Here is a 24,596-nt window from a genome sequence, read left to right on the forward strand (position 1 = left end):
TGATGAAATTCAAATCCACTAGTAATGATATAGTGATCGATGGACTTGTTGATTTATGGGAAGGACTCTTGCTATAATTTTTCACAAGATGATAAAATTGTGCTCTTGTATTTATGGGTAGAGGTACAGGCAAGTTCGATTTTCTGTCTCATAAAAACCACCCTTTCTGTAAAATGGTCTAGCTGGAGGATTTCTATTAACTGATTTAATTTACAGCATATCCGCTGCCTTACTGTCTTCTCGACCTCTTTCCTAGTACTCTGGGAAAACAAACCAAGCCTTGTATTGTGTAATGGAGCTATGGAGAGATGCCATGCTGTGTCTGAGAGCTCGGCACACTCTTTTGTTGGTGCATTGAACCAAACAGGTCCTTCTGAATCTGCAGAAAACACGCTGTGACCTGCGCATCCTGTTGTGGAGCCAGATGTGCACGGTGGTGATGTCTGGGAAGGCTACAGGTGTTACTGTGCTGAATTTACCCGATACAGGAGTTTCTAGAACAGTAGTTATTTACAAAAAATGTTTTGTTCGTTACGGCAGCCAAACTTTTTAAGAGATTCTTCCTTGGTTCATGTGGCTGGAAAGGAACAGGAGTTTCATTTGTCTTTCGGTGCCCAATGAATGCAGTGAATATGCTACTTCAAATAAATAAATAACTTCTTTATATCCTATTAAGGATATTTACCAATTATAGAGATATAAGAGGCTGCAGATGTTCACTCCTCTTCTTGTAGTTTCCAGTTTTGTCGTCACGATGCTGGGAGGGTTATTTAAACCTCCTGGCACCGTGGCTGATTGCTTTGACGGGTGGTGAGAGCCTGGGGGGGAAGATGTGCGCGTCCACCACATGTCCTTGGCTGCTTAGGCGGGCCGATTTTGAGAAATTCCCCATAATTTCAAATAGCTTCCTTTGCTCTCTTTTGACTAGAGGTATTTTTGTAGTGCTGTGCTTTCCATCCCTTTCAAATCCGCGGTGCACTCCCTCCCGTTCTCGACGACCCTCCCTTCTGCTCCTGGGGAGAGCTCACACCCTGCCTGGAGCTCTGCTAATTCTCCATCTCTTGCTTGAAAGAAATCTGTCTTTTTACAGCAAAGCTAAAAAAGTTGCAGTAGCTCATGCTGGCATCTATTTTTCTGCTATGGGCACTCTCCTGGTGTTTTGCTCACCACTTCTGACCCTTCCTCCTCCTTGCAGTGTTTGCTACCTGCATAATTAGGAGAGGCACTGGGGGGTTGGGAGGGACTGGCTGCTCCTGCCCTACCCAAAGAATCACAGAATCGTTTAGGTTGGAAAAGACCTTTAAGATCATCCAGTCCAACCATTAACCTGACACTGCCAACTCCACCACTAAACCAATTAAAGGGAGAGTAAGAATTTCATGTTTCCTGGCTTGGTGGCTGGATTATTTTTTAATGAAAGTAAAGCTAGGAATCACTAAGGTTGGAAAGGATCTCTAAGATCATCAGTCCATCGACCCAACACCCCCATGCCCACTAAACCATGTCCCCAGGTGCCACCTCTGCCTATTTTTTGAACACAAGACAAGAACTGGGGCCCAGAGAGTGAAACCAGCAGGGGCCATGCTTGAAAGAAGGGGGGGAAAAGGTCAGTTCTTCATTCTGTGGGTGATAAACCTGTGGAGCTCCTTGTGCACAATTCTCCACATCTTCAAGGACAAACTGGCCAAGTGGCTTTACCGGGTTCCCCGTGGGTTGCTGACTGAACAGCCCGTTTTGGGCTCAAGAAGTGCCTGATCTGACAACGGTGAGAAGCTGGGAGAGGACCTGGGGGGAAGAACTGTATTTACTCACCCTGTTCTCATCCTCCGTTCATGAAGTTTGGCGTTTGATTTTGCAATACTGGATTATCTAAGCTCCTGCTGTGAGCCAGCAAGCAGCCGTGCGTCTGAAGGAAACCTCCAAAGAGTGTTTCTTTCTTCCCGTAAGAACTCTCACTTCTTTTTCCTCTCTGTTCATTAGACTCTTTCTCTACCCTTCACCTTTTGTCCCTCAGTGTTTATTTCAACTGCTAATGTTTTGAGCTTCTCTTAAGTTCATTATTTGTTCTTCAGCTCCAGATGGCCTCTCCTCAGCCAGTGCTATGGTCCCTGCTTTGGCCTGAGCCAAGCACTCTGTTCCTTCTCCTTTCCGTATTTTTCCACCTTACACACTTACTGAAGTTCTTCTTCATTTACCACCTTCTGCTCAGTTCCAGCCATTTTGGACCTTTAGGATTTCTAAATTGGGGTCTGGGTTGTGGTAAATTTTTTTCTTTTGCCTGTTGACGCCGCTAGCATCTCTGTTATGAGTGCATCAGAGCTTCAGCATTTCAGTGTATCCAACAGAAAAATACTCAAGTGGAAAAGATTTTTATTTCTTTTTTTTGCCTTCCACATAGATGCTCATTGGGTCGTTGCACGGGAGCGTCAGAACAAGATGCACCAAGAGGCTAATGTTTAGGTGCTTTTGGTTTGCCTACAGATGATAGAGTGAAGTATACATCTTCAGTCTCCCCCAGACCCCAGGTTTATGCTGTTTTATGAGAGGAAGGTGCAGACTCTAGAAGGGGTTTCCTTCACCCTTTGTGGGAACAGAGTTATCTCCAGGGTCGGGCTCGATGGCTTTCCAGCAGTAAAGGCGTACCGGTCCCGCACAGTGGCTTGGGGAAGAAAGTCAACTTGTCACATCCAGTTGCAAAAGCCGAGCTGGAAGCGATGCTGGAATCTGAGCAACGCGTTAGGTTTATTCCTGCAAAAAGTATCACGGGCCGCTTCACCAACAGAAGCGATGGGGGGCTGAAGCTTTCGGAGCCTCCTGTTGCGTGGGGTCACTTCACGTCGTTTTGCCGAAAGCGAAGGGCAGGATTCCCACTGCCAGAATTACCAGTATCGCTTCTTGCATCGCTGGGTCTTTTTCCTCGGTCTGTTGGCCGTGATTGATAGCCACTCTGGAGCAGAGCGGAGCTGGCAGGAGGCCTGGGAGAGTCGGGGAACTGCGATTGGCAGCTAAATACATTCGGTTTAAATTAGCATCATATAAATTCTTTTAAAATTGTTTGATTTCACCAGCGGGAATGGAAGAGGGCTTGATACAATGGGGAAAGGAAATCATGTTTTTGTAACATTACAAATCTGAGGCCGATGATGACAAGAGCTGAAAATTTCATTTTGTGATAATCAGAAGGATCTGTCTTGGAGCGCTCGGAGCCGTTGCTGCGTTTCTGGCCGGCAGTCAAGGATGCGGGGAGCTCGCCGGCCCCTCTCTTGGAGAGGAAGCCTGTGGTGGGGTGAAGTCAAGTGAGACGTTCCCGGGGTCAGCCGGACGCGAGAACTGGAGGGATCTCGCAGCGCGCGGAGAAACCTTATAGTCTCGCTGTACAAATGATGAGCTCTCGTTGACTCCTTTCCTCGTGGTTTTTTTTAAAATCTGAATTTTATTACCTATGGTTCTGGGGGAATTTGCTGCGTTCCAAATATGGTTCTTAATTACACAGTGCTTGAGCAGATGAAAGCAGCTCTGCGCATTTGAACTCCTTTTGGACTTTGGCCCTGTGAACCTGCGTGTGCGTTTTGTTTTTGTTGGTGTGTTTTTTTTAAAAAAAGATCTGAGTTCTGGGCTTGCCAGGAATGAATTACATCTTATTAACACTTGCTGATATCCGGTATGTGGTTTTATTATCTAAGCTTAATGCCTGAAATATGCACGGCATGCGGAGGAGGTCACTTAGGATGGTGCTCCGTGCGAAGCATCCAGGGTAAGCGCAGTGAACACTGCTACGCAGGGGGCCAAGAATAACCCATCTAAAAACCATTATCGGATCAAGTTTGTCAGGACAGCCAAAATGTTCAGCGTGCCTTTCACACAGATGGATGCAAACCAGCGTTGTTTTTTTTTTTTTTAGCATTGCTTGGATGCGCTGTTAAAGCGGATGTTTAATAGGTGGTGATCTAGTATGAGTTTGAATGGGTTGGTGTTTCGGCTGTGCTATTTTTTTCAGGTGATGTATACTCTTCTTGCCAACAGATTTTGGTGTCTCTGTCGTTTCTGAGTGAGGTTTGTGTAAGTGTGTTTTCCCGCAGTGGCAGAAAATATCAACTTGGTGGTGTGAGCGTGTACGTACACTTAAAAAATGAGGCGAAATGTTGTGCAACGGTGTGCACAACTAAAATGCTGATCTGATTTTGGTAGAAACGCCGTTCTGACCGTCAGTTGAAGATGAAGCGCTTTGGAGCAGGGATTAACAGCGGCTGTGTAGAAAGACAGCTACGTCTCTGACATCCGTGATTCAGATCTAGGGTTTGGGTGACTTCCCTGGCTTCACACGCTATCCCTACAGGTCAGAGCTGACTGCGAACCACTCACGCGCAGCGGTCAGAGCGCAGCGTCCCGCACGCCTCCTCTCCTGTTTAACGTGGCCTCTCGTGCCTGCGAATAGCTCGGACAAAGATGCCTCAGTAGCATGTGGGTATGTGCAGCTGCCACTGTACCGATACGCTTTTCTCTGTATAAAAACGTTCAGTAGCACAGGATCAAAATGCAGCCGGTCTTAGAAAAGAATCTTGTGGATGAGAAGTGGAGGAAGAGATTTATTTATTTCCCCCCCCACTTATTTGGAGATGACAGCTGCGAATAGGCGTTCCCTGTGACTGCTGGGGTGCTGTGCTGCGTGATTACGGGGCCAGCTAAGGCTGTTGAGCACCCAGCTGCGTGCTTCAATATTTTAGGTATGTCTGGATTTAAATTTAATTCGGACCTTGAATTCCCTGGATTTATGATGATTGGTTTGAGGATGCAAGTTTCTTAGCAGAGTTTGCTCTATGCTACTGGTTTGTTCTTACAACCGTAACCAAATCTCAATGTGCATTTCTGCTAGGAATACAGAGAAGTAGCTATGTGTTGGTGATGAGTCCTGAGTGTCTGTCGGTCGCTTTTTAATTTTAAAGTAATTTTGAATACATTGCTATTGTAATAAAAATGCTACCGGGTAATTTTTTTAAAGACTAAATGGAAAACGTGCCTTTTTTTGAAAAGCTGGCTCATGTGCAAGCTGCCCTGCCTGCTTCTTTGCACAACGGCCATGGAAAAAACTGGGTGCGCTCAGCTTACCGGCACATGGAGCCTGTTTCCTTGGCTCGCTGCAAGTGCGGTTTCAAGCACTTCCCTTGGTTTTTGGATCCCAGGATGGTGTTTTGCAACAGCAGCTATCGTCCTGCCCAGCAGCGCTGGCTTTGTGCCTCTGCCCCTCTCTGTGAAGTTTGTCCTGTTGACCTCTTTCAGGAGTTCTCTAAAAAGATGGTGGTAGCGATGGGATTACGTGGGCAACGGAGAGTTCGAGGGTCCGTGATTCCCGTCCGTGGAGGACAGCGGGGGATACGACGCAGCTTCAGGCTGATGGTGTGTGCACCGGCTCCGGCACCCGTTCCATAAAACAGGAGTCTCCCGTTGCAGGTGGCTTTAACCGAGCTGTGAAAACGCGAGGGGTTTTTGTCGGGCACTTCATTTGAAATGATGGTGATAAGTAGAGACGTGGCATGCGGTGATTTCAGCGTTATTGGGAAATCCTGTCCCCTCCCTGTGCTTCATTTTAAATGCAAACACATGCACACCACCCCAAGCCACATGAGCGAGCGGTTCCCTGCGCGGCGGGGGAGAGAAGGACATTTTCTCAGCCTCCAGATACTGCCCGGGTGCCTTTTGATGGCCCAGAAAAATGTTTAAAACTGCAGTTTGTGTAGTGTTCTTAATTATCCTCATCCCTGACATTTTTTAACTTTATGTAATCTTCTGCAGCGCATATGGAAAATGTTTTTGCTTTGTATGTGTATTTTAGAGTAAATTAGATCTTACTGCCTTTCTCTGGATGCGTCGTGCAGGGAACATCCTTCTGCTGGGTGTCAGCGCTCCGGCGGCAGTCGACACTCCCCGGAGGTCACGGAAGCCCCATGTGAGACTTTGTCTCCCCTGCCACGTGGGCTGGATCCGCCGGTGCCAAGTCCGGGCTTACGTGTAGTGTTTGGAAGATCCCTGCATCCGCTCGCTCTGCGGGAGCCGTATTTTATCGACATGCCTCAGGAATTCCAAAAGCACCCTTAGATCCGAACTTCCCGCTGGTTTAAGCGGTGTCTCTTATTCCAAAGGTTTTCTTTAACAAACACAAAAAGTAAAAATAAAGTTGTTTATTAAAAGCAAGGAGATGTTATAGTCTTGGAGGCAGGCAGGAGAGCCTTTTGAGAAGGTCAGTCTGGTGCCTGAGTATGCGGTGACTATTTACACAACAGAGTGGGGATAAGGGGATGGTGTTTTCCCCTTCTGGGCAGGTTTGTAAAGCAGAAACTTATTTTCTAGTAAAATTCAGTAACGAGACCTTCTTAATCTTTGATACTGCTGCTTGGCTACTTGTTATATTAAAGCGTTATTAAAGGAAATGCATCTTCTGGGACTGTTTAGATTAGAAGTCTGATGGCCAGCTACAGTCTCGGCTTGCAGGTCTTGGGGAAGAGGCTCCCAAACCAGGCTGGCTGAAGCGGCGGCGAAGCGGGATGCTGCGGCGCAGTGGAGGAATGATTAATGTCCTCTGGTTGTTGAAGAGAGGTGTTGCTGTTAGACCTGCCCGAGCTCTGAGATGCCTCCGAGTGCCTTGGTAAAAATGTTTATTGTCAGAAGCTTATAACGTGTTTACACCCATATGCTTCCCTGCTACCAAGAGAGATGGATAATAGTAGTGACTCCCAAGAGAGATGGATCATCGTAGTGACTCCTGTAGGTCACTTATCCTCAGCATCCTTTGCTTAACCATTTTGAACATTTACTTGAGAAAGCTGGTAAAAAGACTTTTGTTTTGCACTGGATTAAAATTGAAGACAAATCTTTTAACTTGCTACTTTTTCATTAAGACTTGGCCCTGAGAACTGTTTTCTTAGAATTGTAGAATCGTTCAGGTTGCAAAAGACCTTTCAGACCATTGAGTCCAACCGTTAACCGAACACAGCCAAGTCCACCACTAAACCATCTCCCTAAGTGCCACATCTCCACGTCTTTTAAATACCTCCAGGGATGGGGACTCAGCCACTTCCCTGGGCAGCCTGTTCCAGTGCTTGACAACCCTTTCCGTGAAGAATTTTTTCCTAATATCCAATATTCTTAACAGCATGTTGAACGCCATCTCGATGGTGACTGGCCTAACCGCTTGACGCTTGCTGTTTAATTTGGAAGCTTTTTGAGACAAATCCTGGTGAAGCGTCTGCATTTGTCAACTCAACCCGCCCGCTCTTTTCTTGACTCCGCGGCGATCGTGATGGGTTTTGAAGACGAGATGTGAGATTGCCCAATGCCCTTCAGCCAGAGCCAGTGTGGTGGCTTTGTGCGTGGGTCTGTCGCCGTCTGTCGTCCCCTGGTTTGCGCGTTCAGGCTGGAGCTCCCCTGCAGGAACCCAAGCGGTGCCCAGCGAGGTCTCTCGCGGCTGCAGGATGCTCTGCTGCTTGCAGCGGGGATGAAAACCGGGGAAAGAAGACGATGATGAAGGAGATGTGAATGATTTTGAGAACTGGAAACACTTTTTTGAAGTGGCTCCTGAAGCGAATTGTCAAGCCAGGAGCTTGAGGTTAAATGTGATCCCTCGGCTTCCCAGTGGGCGTGGGAACAGAGAGGCCGTGGCAGCCGGACAAGTCCGGGTTTAGCATCTTGGGTCAGGATAGATGGGGCAGCAGCTTGATGGGAAAAGCAGATGAAGGCATCGCCGAGGACGTCTGTAGGGGTGGACTGGAGGCCAACAGCGCATATGGGCCACGCTGGGGAGGTGGTGATAGGGGTATGTGCAGATGTAAGCATGTTTCTGTTCCCCGGTGCACGTTGGTTGAGGTCTTTGTGCTTCCTTGTGCTTTCACTCTCCTTCTTCCCACATCACATAATTTGAGTGCAAATGTGCTTATTATCATAAAAGAACTTTTTATTCTAACGCTTCCTGGCTTTCTGGGGAAGGCTTCTCTGTTTATTTAAGAGGAATTCTGTGCCTTTAAGTCTGCATTTAAAATTTATACTCCATAGGAACTTTATTAATATATGGGTATTCCTCTGAATTCTTTTTATGACCTCAAAAATGAAACTGCTAAATCATGGGCCTTTTTTATTTCAGCATATGTATGACTAATGGCCACAGGGACTGCGGTATCCCCAGTAGCGTATCCAGCATGTTCCGTGGACATGGCTGCCTCATAAAATCAAAAGTTTAACTGCAGGGCAACCATATGCTGGACCAGCTTTTTGTGTGGTTGCCTTTTAGACCTTTTTAAACACTTGAAATCCAGAGATGTTTCTTGAAAGAAATCCTTTATCTTCCAACGGTCGTGATAGACGGCACAACTCGCGAGGCTTTAAAAAGCCGAGGGGAAAGCGCGGTGCCAAGTTGAGGCATAAGCACCCCTTCCTCCTCCTTTTCAGCCATTAGTAATTGCTGTTACGTTTATTGTGTTGTAGCTGGGAAAAAGAGGTGCCGTTAAACTTCTTATATTCACCCTGGACTGCAGGCGTTCGGCGCTGTAATTTTCACTGGTCTTGCTTCTACTGGTTTTAATTATGTAGGCTGTTAAGTTGTTTAAAGGCAGGCGCTGCCTGGTGCACCAGTCTCCCGCGGACGTGCCAGCTTTGGAGGTGAGACAGCGCGGATAGACCTCAGACTAATAAACCGGGTTGCGTGCCGGCTTTGGCGTACCGCGTGTGGGAAAGGATGTGGAGGAGCACGGGGGTCTGGACAGGACGGGAGAGGTGGTGGAAATAAGGCTTGCTTAAAAAGTGCTGGGAATAGCTCCCATCAGGATGCTGCTGCCCAGGATGATAAATTCTTCAGTTTTCATTTGGATGTCTCAGGCTTATTGTAATACAGCTGCTAATAAACCTTTTAAATTAACTGATTTTTTTTTTTTTCCCCTTATTTTTCTTTTTAAAAATTCCTTGAGTGGTTTTGGTAACGGATTCTTGTGCTGCACATGGGGTGGTTTGATCTCTCTGTACTTTCTCCAGCTGGTGAATACTCTCGCCCTGTGGCTGGCTGTGCATACGTGGAAGAGAAGCCAAGGAGGTTTTGGGAGCCTGAGTACTCCTGGTGTAACACAGTCACGTAAGAGTCTTCGTTTGCTTTCACCTGAAGATGCAGAACAGTTTGTGGATGTGGCAAATCATTAGTGCCGCTGTGAAAATGGTACCGGCACTTTGTTCAAGGTCCCTGTCACGCTGGGACCTGATCTGCAGTGCTTGCGAGTGCTGCAGCCCTTTCAGTTCCAGCACTGGTTCTTGAAAATAGCCCCTGCCCATTTAGTTTGGATTTTGGCTTTTTATCCAGGTGAGCGAGATTTTCTATTTATTATTTGCAAGAAGCATGACCCCTCTTGCAGCAAGCTGCCAGTTGCACAAAGCACCCCTTTAGGGGAACGTTATTGCCGCATAATTTCTAGGGAGCTTTTGAAATACCAGCCATTGCTTTTCAGCCGATGGGCTGTGACTGATTCACAAGCGATGGGGAAGGGAATGGATCGTATGAAACGATGTCAGGGCACCAGGGAGTTCTGGTCTCTGGGTTGCTAATGAGATGAAAATGGGTTAGTATTAGTAGGGCTGTATTTTTTTTTTTTTTTTTTTTTTTTACAGTAGAGGTACAATGGTTTAGTTTTCAGGGAGAGGACTCGAGAGCTGTGCCGTGCAGCGTGCCCTTTGCATGACACTGCTGTACAAATTGCAAACGGGTGTATGCAGAAATCACCAAGTAAAATCCTTTAGCAACCCAAGACTTCCCTTTTTTTTAAACACCAAGTTCTGCTGACAGGCTCAGGTCATTTAAGCCTCTCGACATACTCTTCTAATTCGCATATACAGCAAATTTAGAACAGCTTTCATTTGTGGGTAAAAATGCACTTAAGTTACTCCAGGACAGCTCAGCTTTGTTTCTCTTCCCCGTCTCCTTCTGGAGTTGGACAGGTTCCTGTGGGCGGACAGGGAGGGGATGTCTCGGATGCACCATTGCGTGCGTTCGACTTTAGGAATCTCTGTCCGCTGCGGTCTGAACACGGCTCATCACGGCAGCCGGAGAGTCTGATAATGGCACTGGTTAAGGGTTTCAACGGCACTTTTTTTTTTTTTTTTTTTTTTGGTGGGAAATCAAAATCTATCTTGGGTAAGAGAGGAATACCCTCCGCAGCAGGAAAAGTTGAAATATATAAGTGACAGGGTGCTTTAGCCCTGCAGGATGGAAGTATTTGTCATTTGTGCAGGATCGTCCCGAGCCCAGGTTTGGACAGCTGAGAGCGTAGCGCAGCCGTGGTCGGGCTGGGCAGAGCGAGGACTGTCCTGCCCTTAATTTTAAGGAAGCAGATGGGTGTCTCGCTGCAATTTCCTCAGGTGTGGCCCTGCTTTCCATGAGCGTTTCCATTTCCCTTTCATGGGCTGGGAGATCTTTAATCTGGTCTGTTTGCAGACTGCAGGCTGGAGGACGGGGCGAGGATGAAGGCAGAACTATCACCTGTGGTCGCCCCGGTCTCCAGAGGTTGGATCCCATAAGGCTGGGATCTAACGCCACAGAAGAAATGGCACCCTAAAAATAAATAAAGGGATTCTTGATTGCTTCAATGTCACTTGTAATTTTTTTTTTTTTTCCATTGACGGCTTATTTTAGGGTGAAAAACGTAGTGGTTAAATAGTCTCCTTGCACTGCAGGGAGTAAAAACTAAAGACACAACAGCATGTGTCTGCTTTAGATCCTCGAGACTGGAAAGAAGAGGGGGAGAATGTGGTTTTCTTTCCCCTTGCCAGTTTGAAGGTATTTTAGAGCAGGAAAACACATTCCTCAGGTAAGGAAGTATTTTTTTTTTAAAACAAATTAGAGAAAGTAGCACCTGTAGTACGCTGGGATGTGATGAAGGCACTCCAAGGAAAATGGTGGTTTCGTTGTCACAGACCGGGAAAATGCCCGTTTAAAGGCCGTAGCGTTGCATGAGAATTGCAGCAAAAAAAAATGCGCTCGCCCTTGCTGTCAGCCGATGTGTGAAGGGAAAGCTCCGTGCGAATGATTAAAAGCCCTTTTTCCCATTCACGGGCGGCGGCGTGCGCGGGGCAGGGGCACTAAAAGCTGTCATTGCAGCGCAGCGCTGGGGAGGAGCTAATCTTGGCGCTGCTGGTGCGTTTGAGGAGGCTTGCTAACTTCTATCGGTGAAAGAAGCAGTACACAGATAAAAAATTTCTCCTAAAAAATAGCTGTTTTTGCGTGGTTCTTCCTACTGGTTGGAATGATGATCTTAGGGTCCTTTCCAACCTTAATGATTCCTAGTTTTTACTTTCATTATAATTAGTCCAGCCACCAAGCCAGGAAACATGAAATTACTACTCTGCCCTTAACTGGTTTAGTGGTGGAGTTGGTAGTGTAGGTTAATGGTTGGACTGGATGGTCTTAAAGGGCTTTTCCAACCTAAACGATTCGATGATTCTACTGTACAAGTAGGATAGAAAAAAACCATGCCAGTGCTCATAAAATAAAGCTTGCGGTGATCTTCGGATGGGAACTGAACCCGGTCCCGGCATCGCGTGAGAGATTTCAAAGGCGCCGGGGTGGTTTGTGTAGCTGGGGTGGGGGGAGACCTCTGGGCTCTGAATAATTCAGCGACCGTGGTTTATCAGCCACCTCACTTCACGCAGATTAAGCTGGCACAAGGTTCAGTGAGCCTGTGCCACGTGCCGTTAGTTTTGCATCTGCTTTTTCTTGTAGAATTCTGGTTGTCTGTACGAGCGGATGGCACCTACTGACGCGGGCGCTTGGCCGAGCACCCGCACACGGCGCAGAGGCCGCGGGTGTGTCAGGCTGGGGACAGTCGTATCGGGGCAGGGGTGGGGATGGGGCCTCCCCCTTGCCTTAAAATAAATAACGAAAGCTGCAGCACGTGGTGCTAAACAGGGGTGCGGCAGCCTGCTTTTGCGCCGCCTTCTGGTCCCTGCTGAGTTGCCCGGCTGTTGAATTTTTTTTTTTTTCCTTGCATGCAGCTGGTTGTACATTGAATGTAACGTGCAAAAGGGTCAAGGAGGAGGAGAAGAAAAAAAAAAAACCACCCCAAGTTGTTCCTTTTTTGTGGACTTTGAAGCCTGAAACATCAGAAGAAAGTGGCTGTTACATGTAACTGAGCACCCTTCTTTCTGGAAGCACGGCTTTGCATGTGTCTCCCGTCCTTTTTACGCCTTCAGCTCGTGCGTGGGCTGCGCAGGAGGCCTGCTTTCTAGAGGAAGGCAGAGAACGGGCTCAAAGCTTGCAGAAGTATCGGAGGGATGTGGGTGCTCGGTGGTACCCGCTTTTCCGGCTGTAGCTCACTTCGGCAACTGAGCGGCTGCTCCTTGTTGCATCGGCTGCCCGCGGTCCTGCTTGCTGCTGCCTGGGACCCTCGGCTGGGTTGGGAGCTCGTTTTAAGGTGGAAAACATAGGAACAGGGCAGGGTAAATGTGGCTGCTTTGCTTTGCAGGCCACTCTGGTTTCCAACGGCCCTAATTTTTAGTCTGGTCCCAGAAATACAATAGAGATTGCAGCTCTGAATTCATTCACCCTTAAGAGCCCCAGCTGCAGTTTTTCCAAAGACAGGCTTACATTTCTGTAACTGCTTTGGAGTGAGTTTCCCAGCGCTCCCTATTGCATCTGACGGTTGTCTGAGCTTGCTGTGGATTCTGGCTTCGAGCTTTTCTCCCTCACTTGTAACTTCTGCCGTCAGGGAGAATTTGTAGTAGGAAACCCACAGCAGCAGCAGTTTAGCTTGAAAGACCGATGAATAAATTCCTTGGCTTAGCAATTACTTTAATATGGAGAAAGCGTCGCCTTGCCTCCCTCTGCGCCTTGTGGGGCTGCTGTTTAACATCCCAGCCTCTGCAAGAAGCTGTAGGGGGACGCATGGCTTTGTCTGCAAGGTTCGGCTGCTCCAGTGTCACCGTCTTTGCTTGGATCGGGAAAACCAATGCAACTCGGTGCTTCTCTGAAGTGTCTCCCTTTGCTTTACCCAGCATGGGAATAATCAAGTGGGAGCATTGCACCATCCCGCTGAAAAAGCTGGGCGAGAGCCTGTGTTTGAGGCCAGCTGCTGCTGCTGCCGCCACTGGCATCGAGCACGGGGTGGTCGTGGTCCTACTTCCGAGCAGGGACCTGCCCGTCGGCTGGTGGATGCTTGTACTGGGTTTGTGTGGCAAGGGTTTGGGAGTGGGGGGCTACGGGGGTGGCTTCTGTGAGAAGCTGCTGGAAGCCTCCCCCATGTCCGATAGAGCCGATGCCACCGGCTCCAAGATGGACCCAGCGCTGGCCAAGGCGAAGGCTGGCCTTCAGCGACGGCGGCAGCGCTCCTGGGATGACAGAGTTAAGGGGAAAAACCCCCTGAGCCACTGCAGCCGGAGAGAGGAGCGAGAACGCGTGAGAGGAACGGCCCTGCAGCCCCGAGGGCAGGGCAGGAGGGGCTCCAGGCACGGAGCAGAGATTCCCCTGCACCCCTGGGGCAGCCCATGGCGAGGCAGCTGTGCCCTGCACCAACGGAGACCCCCGGGGAGCAGAGATCCCCCTGCACCCGGGGAGGAGCCCAGCCAGAGCAGGGGATGTGCCCGGAGGAGGCTGGGATCCCAGGGGAAGCCCGCGCTGGAGCAGGCTCCTGGCAGGAGCTGTGGCCCCGTGGGGAGAGGAGCCCAGGCTGGGGCAGGGTTGGTGGCAGGAATTGGGACCCCGCGGGGACCCACGCTGGAGCAGGCTGCTCCTGAGGGGCTGCGCCCGCGGGAGGGACCCACGCTGGGGCACTTGGTGAAGAGCTGCACCCCGGGGAAGGACCCACGCTGGAGCAGTTCATGGAGGACTGTCTGCGGTGGGAGGGACCCACGCTGGGGCAGGGAGGAGTGTGAGGAGTCCTGCCTGAGGAGGAAGGAGCAGCAGAGACAACGCGTGATGGACTGACCACAGCCCCCATTCCCTGTCCCCATGTGCTGCTGGTGGGGAGGAGATGGAGAATTTGTGCGTGAAGTTGAGCCCGGGAAGAAGGGAGGAGTTGGGGGAAGGTGTTTTAAGATTTGGTTTCTATTTCTCATTACCCTACTCTGATTTGATTGGTAATACATTAAATAAATTTTCCCCAAGTCGAGTCTGTTCTGCCCATGACAGCGATTGCTGTGATCTCTCCCTGCCCTTATCCCCACCCAGGAGCCTTGCGTTGTATTTTCTCTCCCCGGTCCAGCTGCGGAGGGCGGTGACAGCGCGGCTTTGGTGGGCACCTGGGCTCCAGCCAGGGCCAACCCACCGCAGTGCTGTAGGGAAGAGCCTGCCGAAGGGGGGCAACGAGCAGGTTGTCCATGCGTAGACTCCGGTTGTAACGGGGTCTCCTCCGTAATCGCTCTTCGAGGGCGGGATTTTGCTTAGTTGCGTTGACCCTGATAGGAACTGTTTGCAAACTGCTACCGTGGGAGCCGAAACCGCTGCATCCCATCTGTCCTCCTCCTCCTTCCAGTTCTGTCAAAATCCTAATCGCTGCTAAGAGTTCCTGTGTTTCCTAATCCTTACGACCTTTGTAGCGCTGTGCCTGTGGCAGGCGGGTGAGATAGGCGCGTGCCATCCGTCGCTTGGCGGGCAGAAGCACCGCTGCAGGGAGGCTCGGGGGGCGAGCCGGTGACGCCTGGGATTCGAGGTGGGGAGCTGCTGGCTCTGGCAGGGCTGGAGGGATGCTGCCGGTTACGAGGTGCAAACAACCTGAGCCCTCTCTGCCTTCTGGGGGGGCCTGGCGGGTGCTGATGCTCCTTCTCATTGCTAACCTTTCCTTTTTTTTTTTTTTTCTTTCAGCCCCTCTTAACACTGTTTGTAGTTCTGCTAAGTCATAAAACAAGCGCCCTGGGAGTTCTCCTTATAAGCAGACAGCAGTATAAACAAACACCCCATACCGTTCTCCTGGCGCTCCAGCCTTGAGGAGCCTTGTTTTCAGCTCTGACCCCACAACCTTTCCTCTGGTTGGCAGCGTGCTGGCGTTGACAGTTCGAACGGTTCAGCCAGAGTTGAAAGATAATTGCTGGAGGAGCAGCGGCCGGGATGGTATGTGTTATTCAGCAGGACCCCCTTGAGGCGAAGCTTTGAATCTGGTGCGCATTTCAAAGCATGTGTTAAACTTTATGTGATACTGATTAAAACGGAGGGCTTCGGGGTGAATTGGCAGGGCCCCGCAATTGCATCTGCCAAGTGACATGCAAAGAAATGCCTTGCTGCAATGTAGGGCTCGAGTACTTGTCTCAGCAGAATCCGGCTCTGAAAGGGGGAAAGCCTTGCTGGGGCGTTCTTCCTATATGGTGCGCACACACGAGCGCTTATAGGTCCTGCGTGAGCCCTCTGCTCGTATGGTATTTTCATTTAAAGCCTTTTTATTTTCAAACCCATATGGAAATAATACTGCTTCCCCCCGCCCTGTCATGTCCTTCAACTTTGTGTTTCCGCGGAGCAGATGTAAAAAAGCAAGGGAATAACTGAAGGCAGGTACCGCCAGACCCCGGCTCGGTCCGAGCGAGCAGGCTGTACGTGCCAGCCCAGGGACGCGGCAGCGTTGGGTGCTCAAATCGCTGCAGACAGCAGGCGATGGAAGGAGCTCCGGCACCGCCGCGCTTGCTCTCTGGTTCCAGAGCTTCAGTGAGGATATGGTTTGGTGTATCACTGATACAGGTTTTTTGTTTTTTTTTTTTTTTCTTAAAATCTGTGCATCTCGGTGGTGCTTTAATAGCTAGCTCCAGAAGCTTCCTCTGAGATGTGCAAAAGGTTAATTTTATTTTTGAGGTGACACTGTGTTATGGGGTGTTCGCTTGGACCAAGCTCACCTGTGCCTTAGTTGCAAACTTGGAAAGAAAACGTGGGTCCTGCTGCGTTCCCGTTCCTTCTGTTACACACATCCTCTTTGTATGCGCAGCACAACCCGGGTAACTCTTGCTGTCTCAAGAGTCTTGCAAAACTCAGCAATTAGCAAAAAAAACCCCACTCAAAAATGGATATGGATGGATGGGAGCAGTCTGGCACCTTTTTGAGATAAGCCCGGTGGGCTGCATGAATTTTCTCTGGCTCAGCGTGCTGCAAGCGTGCAGCCCCGTGCTTTAGCAGAAGTGGTAGCAGAGGGCAAGGAGCCGTCCCGGGCCGCAGGCAAATTTTAGGAAGCATTTAAGAAGCAATTGCAGGGGGAGCGGAGAAAAAGATACTGGGAAAATGAAGAGGAAAAGCTGTGAAACGTAGCGTGCCAGAACGTGTTTCTTGTGCGCGTGCATCTGCGATGCAGCGGGTGGGAGATACGGGCGGGCGGTGAGCAGAAGAGTGCCTGTAGGTTTTGGGGCAGCATCTGCTGCTGCATGCGAAGGAGGAGGACAAAGATGCATCCTGCTTCTAACGTAGTAGATGTTATTGCTTAAAATGTTCCCCTAAATCGGGGAGGCCAAGGGAATTGGCTCCCATTAACCGTACGGTGCTTTTGTGTGCAGGTAGAACTGGTCAACCTGCTTTCCAGCAGCTTTTCCACTTGTACGCTGATTTACATACATCCTATGCCAGCTTTCTCCTTTGTTTGCCCATTAAAAATAAACAGAGCCTTTCCTCTTGGAGTATCTTCTGCTCCAGGGTGGGTTTTTTTTGGTTTTTTTTTGGTGGTTTTTTTTTTTTTTTTAGCTTGCAATAGCTTTTTTTTGAAGCTGTTCGGAAGCCATTCCCCTTTGGCATTAGGCGTCAACATTTCCAGTCAATGATAGAAACACTTTCCAGTAAGAGCAAACACCGAGTGTTTGGGGTTTACTAGGGATTGTCAGCGTTTCCAGCGCCTGGTCCTTGGGTATTTCTGCTGATTGCAGCTTTGGACATCTTCATTGTCGTGCCTTTGAGCATCTTTGTCCTTCTTCTTTAGGAGAACATTACCAAGAGGTTTTAGAAAGGCTGGGATTACATAAATGAGGAACATCTATAGTCAAAACCAGTTTTTACCGCGTTTTGGAGTTGTCTAAGACGGGGCGTGTGAACACTGGCCGATGCGGCACATTAAGTGGAACCATATTTATTCTTCAAATCACTTGTTGTCCCTCCTGTTAACTGTCCCACTGCCAGCCACTACAATCTTTTCTATCAGCCGATGTGTCTGTGAAGGTTCACGTCTTCTGGTTTCTTCTTGTTTTCAGTACTGTTTTTTCTTCTCTCCAATGTAATTCTGATTAGCTGATTCTGATTTTACTATCCTTTTTTGCTGCTTTGCCCACTTCTAGCTTCTTTTGTTTCTTTTTGGCCACGCTTCATTAAAACTTGCAAAATTCATTACTGTCGTCTTCATTAGTGAGAACTTGATGAACTTGGTGATGGTGGAAGTGTGACAGCATGGGAAGAGAGTTGTGTGGATTTTCCATCTCTGTATTTTAATTAAGGCTTTATTCTTCAGTGTCTGTGACTGGAGGGGGCTGAGACCTGTCTGTGAAGCTACTGAGTTTACCGTCTGCCCAACCTCATGGGTGTATTTCTCTTCTGGCAGCAAGGACTGTTCTGTCTCCAGGTATTTTGTGGTTGACTGCAACTGAGAAGGTGGCCAGATCAACTCTCTGTGCACCCAGTGGTAACTTAATTTAATGTTACCTTGTCCTCAGCACTCCCCTTCCATCTTGCAGCATTGCAAATGTTGCACAGAGAAAGAAAATAACAACAACAAAACAATTGAGTTTTGGTCCAACCTAGATTGCGATCAGCTGGGCACGAGGACTCTTGTTTTGCACACCGGGCAGTGTGCGTGGTGCCTCCTCCCTGCCCTTCCTGAATCTGGCATAATTACATATGGTCGCGCAGGAATTTCGCAGGTTGTCTCCAGATTACCGCTCGGCGTGTTTAGGTTCGCAGAAGTCACCTACGACCGGTTTGCTAGGTCAGGGACTAGTCCTGTGGCCAGGTTATTGCATGGCAGCTGGTTCAGGAAAACTGATGACCTTGCAGTAACTCGCTGATGTGCCTGAGCCTCGTGATCCGTAAGCCAGATCCCTATCTCCGAGATGCTCTAGGTGAGCTGTGTGGCTTTTTTTTTTTTTTTTTTCATACCTCTTGTCTCTGAAATGTTGGGCGTTTGGGGTATTGAGGCATATTTAACTGCTCCTAGTAAATCTGCGACCACCTTCGCCGAGAGCCCTGCACGGGGGCTCTGCGGAGCGTCCTGCTGCCGCTGTTCCCCACCAACCTCTCCTGTGAGCGTACCAGAAGTCCATCGGCACAGTAAAAGCTGTTGATGCTTTTTGTTACTTGAAGTATTTTCTGTATAAAATGGCGGCAAGTGTAGTGACATAAGTGGATCATTGAAATATTAATGAACAGATTTGTCGGGAAAGAGAATTCGTGTCCTCTGGATCAAAGAAATTTGTTGTACGTTAATGTGATGTATTTACAAGTTCAAATGCTTTCTAAATGTCGTCGTCTTGTGCTGTTCCTGTTAGCAGCGAATGTGAATGTTTTTAATAACCTTTTATTTGTAACAAAGCTGGCAGAAATGTTTTCTGTTTTACTTCAGAGTTGGTGGCATTGCCTTCAAGCGTTACTGGCCTTGGAGGTTGAATTAACCCCTTAGTATCCGACGGGATTGCACCCATGCCAGACATGTAATATCTAGAAGCACTTGGCACAGACCGCAAGAAATCTGGTTTAGTTCTTGAGAGCCCAATATTTGACATGCAATTAAAAGGCTATGAGCTTTGCTAACTCTTATAAATTTCTTTTGCAAGTGTGGCTGTTAAAGTCCAGTTTTATTAGCCACCTGTGCACTCTTTATTTTTTAAATAGGGACGTTGGCCCTGTAAATCTGACTTTTTAAAATTTAATGTATCAGATGTTATTGAAGTATCTTTACAGCGCTGTGCTGTTGTTGCAGCTGCAGCTTTGATAGCTTGTATTTGCAGCTACTGCAGATCTAATTTTGTATGTGAGCTTGTGTGGGGGGCATGTATGCATACGCACAGAAATATGTTTTACAATATTCCCAGCAAAGCATCTACAGGCGGACCGGGACAGGGCATGGTGTTTAAGGGCAAGCAGCCATTCCCTGAGCTTCAGAAACTGTACACAGATCTAGAGGGTTGAAGCAGCTTTAGCCCTTCAACTGATCTGTTCTCAGACATCTCGTAGCCTGGAACGAAACAAACCCAAGCTTCCACAATGCTGCAGGCCCATTTATTGCAATGAAACCTCAACTAAGATGATCTTCAGAGAACGTAAGATCATTTGGGTTGGAAGGGACATCCAGGGAAGTATCTAGTCCAACCTCCTGCTCAAAACAGGTCAGACTTTTAGGTCAGGCCAGGTTTCTCAGGGTTTTATCTTGAAAACCTCCAAGAAAGTCTGGGCGACCTGTTTTTTCATTCTATCCAGTAAGAACTGCTCTTGTTTTGCTTACGCTTGTTTTAAGTCCTCCCACCATGCACCACTGCGAAGAACCTGGTTCCATCTTCGCGATGACCTTCTGGTAGGGATTGAAGGAGGCTATCAGGTCACTCTGAAGCCTTCTCTTCTTCAGGCTGCTCAAGCCTGGCTCTCCCAGGGCCTATGCTCCAGCCCCGGACCATGTTAGTGGTCTCCACCTGACACACCTGGTCGATGCCATCCTTGTCCCACGGGAGCCCCAACTGGGCATGCTGTTCCAGGTGTGGTCTAATGAGCGCTGAGGTCCTTGGGATGTTGCGAATGAGCCCTTCTGGTGACATTTCCAAGGGCTGTATCATGTAGCTACTTCCCCCGGCTCTGAGTCCCCAGCCAAAGGATGCTCAGATTTTTTGTTATGCTTTTAGCTAGTATTTACTCTGGTTTTGGTGGGTTCTCTTTTGGGACTGCAACTACCTTTTTGGCAAGGAGATGGGCCTAACAACCTGTAGGCTGAGTAGTTTTTGGCTGCTCGGGGAATATGTGAACGTAGCCGTAGAAGACTCCCCGTGGTGCTGCACGCGTGAGCCTCACGCAGGACAGACGCCCCGCTTCGTGAAGCTCGTACGAAGCGCCAGGACCTGCCTGCCCCATCGCAGTCAAGGATGAAGGATTCACGGTAAGAAACTTTGGGCGTTAGCTTGGCGACGGTGCTGGAAGTCACACTTGCCCATCCCATGAGCTTTGTGTGCTGGGCCTCAGATGGGGAGATCCTTGCATGATATCATTGTCCTGGAATGCAAACTTATCCGGTCCGGCGAGACTTGGATCAGCTCTCCCGTGAGCACAAACAATAAAAATTGGTCTCCCGCAGAGGGATGATGGGATTTATTGTGGGTGCACGTGGCCCAGGTCTGGCTCTTGTTCGCCAGTTTTATAGAAACCTCTAAAATGCGAGCGTACTACCAGGTGTCCCGAGGCATTCGGTCTTAATTCTGAAACTTTCTGTGGGACTGTGGCCAAGGACTGGGCACCACGCTGGGGGCAATTTCATAAGCGTCGTCTTTACGCTGTGAAGCGCAGCTAACTGCCTTCTGCATCGTCTCCAGCTGCTGCCCGTGTATTACGTGGCACTTTACGGCGGTCTGCAAAGATCCGCCCTGACCTTAGAGTCTCTTCGAGGTATAATTTTATGCTGTGCTTTTTTTGTATAAATAAAGGCATGACTAGTTTGCTGTTGCAGCTGACTCAAATTTTTTTGTCTTTTAACAGCATGGTGGCTCCTGGCTAATGGTGCTTATGGGGCTTTAATACCTAAGCTATGACTCCCCAGTTTGTTTCCTATATGCTAAATGGCTTTTTTTTGGGTGCTTTCCCTCAGAACTACAGATTTAATTCTCTTCCCGCACCAGTAATAAAACCCGCTTGTGTGATGTGGTTTTTAAATACTAATAATTTCCTCTTAGACAGAGATCTTATGTACCGAGCATCAACCAGGCTGGGGAAAATTAGCTTTTCTGCCTTATAAACCCCTGTGAACAGTTGTTGCTGATAGAAATGTTGACAGACCCCCTTGCTTGGCGGTCTGCATGGTGCCACTGGAATGAAATGTCAATAGTCTGTGCATGGGTGGGACAGCTTGTATACAGCTGAGCCTTGCAGTCTTTATCACAAACAAACAAGTCTTTGGAAATGTTCAGTGATTTTCTTTTTTTTTCCTTTTTTCCCCGCAAGTATTTATTTGCTTTTCTCGCTTTTAAGCCAAATTCTTGTCATTTACTGCTTCCTGGACCCAATGATTTCTGATTGACTTAAAAAATAATAATAATAAAAAAAAATACCCTGTGTAGATTAAGCTGCTGAAATGCCTTCAAGGCGTTGTTTATAGGTCTATGTTCTTTCTTTGCTGAGAGAAAGTGAGTACTTTAATGTCTTCCATATTTCACAAATCTCTCCGGCTTGGATGCAAAGTGCTGTGGCATTTGAAGATGCTTTTTGCTGCTTTTAGGGAGAGACTGACGGAAATGTTGGCAGACGCAGCTGTGATTCTGCCTCTTAAGGTGAGTTTGATGTGTCTGAAAGGTTCAAGTTCAACACTTGGAAGCTGAAGACCTTAGAGCTGCAGAGTGTGCTGTGGATGAGTTGTGCTCTGGAGGGAGGGTTTTTTAGGGGAATGGGGGGTGAGAAAGAACAAGTTTTGCAGCCTGGGCAGGCTTCAAGGAGACCGGTTATTTCTGAAGCCTTAGAAACATGTTCTGGTTCCACTTTACCTTATAAAGCTCTGCTGCTGCATGCAGGTCACTGGTGCTCCAGCTGTGACCTTCTACCATCTCCACGGGCAAGTAGGAAACACGTCTATGACGGAGCTGCCGGTAACAGCTTGTCAGTCCTCAGATTTGCCCCGAGTGGAGACTTCTCGATCAGCTCATCCTTGTATGCCTGCAAGTCATCTCTCTTGCTGAAGCTTGTGGCGTAAATCCTGTTCCTGGCCACTTCTGTTTAATTTCCAAGTGAATGGTGGTTGAAGGTGAATTGTTAACTTTCTGTGCAGAGCCTCAGAAGCGAAACCCTGCGGCTTATCAACTTCTTGTAAGATTACAGCTCCTACTATTTATTTAGCCGTCCTTCTACAGCCAACTGAAATGCTCTTTTGGAACAGAGGACTTCTTAGCTGGTGTCCCTTTGTCCTTTCTCCTTCACCATCGCCCTTGCGAGAGGCACCCATGTGAGGCCAGCCCTTGAGGGACACATCATGCTTTGTGGTGATACTGCACGGACCTGGCAGGTTGCTCCTATGCCGTTTGAGTTTTTTCTAACCCCATGGAATATCTGGGCTTTGATCATGGTCTTATGTTGGGAAACGAATGAGATGCTGCTAATATTGACCCCCTAATAGCTTCTTTCCTTGTTCTTCTATTTATTGGATGTTATATTAGTGTAATGTAGCGGCTGTAGGCTGTTTCTTACAGATGACAAGGTGAATCCAGCATTTGCTTCCTTTCTGCATCTGTCTGGTTCTCTTTTTAATGGCTTGGGTTGGCGGTGAGGTGAGGTGTGGATATGAGAAAGCCTGGTGAGTGGCAGATGGGTATGAAGTAAAGTAGCTGCTTATGCCACATCAGCTCTAGAATAGTTTAATGTCTGATTTTTAACATCGACAGCTGATGTTTTTGCTTCCTATCTGACCTAAGGGTTCTTTATATGCCGGGGGAGAGAGGAAGAGTTGGGAGAGAAGTGGCGGGGGATAAATTTTACGTTGTTAATTGTAACTTAGAATTGGCGCGCTGGTTTTGCTGTTCCAAGTTTCTTTGCTTTCGGAAACCTGAAGAAGCTGTCTTTATATGCCAAGTATGTCTTTAGTGTGTGTAGGTTGGACGCCCCTTTACAAGGCAGTACGTGCTTTGCTCCTGGTGGGCACTGGTTTCTCTCCAGGCCTTCCCGTGTCATTGGAGAGAAGCAGAAGATAATTCCATGGGCAGAAACAAGTGCAACTTCCGTCAGGTTCCTTAATGGCCAGCGAATAAGCAGTGATTTCTTCAGTTGTTTTGAATTCCACAGCTACTCAGAAGGGATAGATGGCCTCTCGGTGAACTGTTGTCTCCCACACTCTGCTGTCTTGCTCTCTTACCATGGACAAGTAGTTGACGTCCAGAAGTTCAGAAGGATGTCGTGGTCTGATGTGCAGATGAAGAGCTGATGGGATTTCCGTGTTCATAACGTCTCTGAAGCTAACGCTGACGCTATATAAGGATTTTAGTAAGAGTCTGTTGACAGTGCTTATCTGTCAGAATTACATAGTTGTTACGTAGCTCCAAAATAATGAAGACAGTCCATAAATTAAAATTATATCTGTCACTTACAATCTTTGTGTGTGAGTACATATTAACTCTTGGTGAAAAACGTTCTTTAATACAGTTATTACATAAGAGTTGGTGTAAGGATTCTTGCGTGGATTCAGGTTCTTTCTCCGTAGTGTGTTTCTTTGCGAGGAATGGATACGTTATATGCAATACATGTGTTGCTGCTAAAAGTATAGAAATGATCCAAATGAGAAATACTCAATTTTATAACAGTCTTTAAACTTGAGTCTAAATGCTATAATTTTTTCAAGTTTCAGGGAACCTCCATTCCACTTAAAAAAAAAAAAAGGTTTTATTTTCAACTGGTGGCCGCTTTATGGTATAACAATGAAAATCTGGGGAAAGGCAATGCGTAGGGGTATGTCTGGGACTGAGGCTGAATTGTGTGAAATGTTGAAATAGCAGCTTTGGGAGAGGAGTTTGTGATAATCGTCCTTTTGGAGTTGGAGATTTCTGGCTAATTTTGTGTAAATTTGACAGTTGTATGTACAAGTTCAGCCTTGTAACATCCAGTACCTGGGCAGCGGGTGGGGGAGTAGGAACGGGAGAGGTGGGGAGTTCCATAGGTAATTTCCAGTCTTGGCATCGGACTGGATCCTAAAGAAAACCCCTTTGAAATGAAGAACTCCCCTTTTCACTAATTTGCCTTGAGCAGAAGCGTAAGGGTGCTCTGGGATGGCGCGGTTCAGGGTTGCTCTACCCACCGAGGGGTCATCTCAGATTATTGACGCTCCTAGTTGAAAAACTTGGGATTTTCATCGGTCCTAATAACCCAGTAACGCTTCCTTTTTTACATTCTAGAAATCACCAGCCTGAAATCCTCTCACTAAGAAATTCCACCTGAATAAATCTGACCTACGTACAGAAATACAGGAGTTACCAAAGCTAGAGCAGAGGCAGCCCATCTGAGCTCATGGGCTTGGCGTCGGTGACGGGGCCTGGGGTTGTTCTCACGGGAGGTGCTTTGACCTTGTTCCTGTGCTGAAAAAAAGTGATTTGACAGATGAGTTTTGTCCCGAAAAAGGTGTCCTCGGCAAAGCAAGTAAACGACGTTCTCACCACAGATGAGGACTTGCTGTTCTAGGACTTCAAAGTCTATGCAGGGTATTAATGAGGATCCAGTGAGAGCGCTGCTGTAAAAGCACATGGGCTGGGGTTTTATTTGGAGTGATAATTACATCTGGTAATCCTACCCAATTCTTCAGACTTTCAGAGTCGGTTTTGTGCAGGTAGCCAGATGCTGATTGCTGTTGACTTCTGATCCCGTAAAACCTTGATCAACCAGCTGGAAACAATTGAAAGAAAGTCCATGTTCTTTTGTTTAACGAGACAAAGCCTATTGTGTGCTAGAGCAGTGCGTGAAA

General features: G+C 47.9%; 1 protein-coding gene across 4 annotated transcripts in view; it reads left to right on the forward strand.

Annotated features, from left to right (window-relative positions):
• The window catches only part of EXOC6B (exocyst complex component 6B), a 312,903-nt gene that overhangs the window by 68,437 nt on the left and 219,870 nt on the right, over nt 1-24,596 (forward strand). The window lies entirely within an intron of this gene.

Source organism: Pelecanus crispus, chromosome 4 (genome assembly GCF_030463565.1).
Source record: "Pelecanus crispus isolate bPelCri1 chromosome 4, bPelCri1.pri, whole genome shotgun sequence".
Taxonomy (NCBI): domain Eukaryota; kingdom Metazoa; phylum Chordata; class Aves; order Pelecaniformes; family Pelecanidae; genus Pelecanus; species Pelecanus crispus.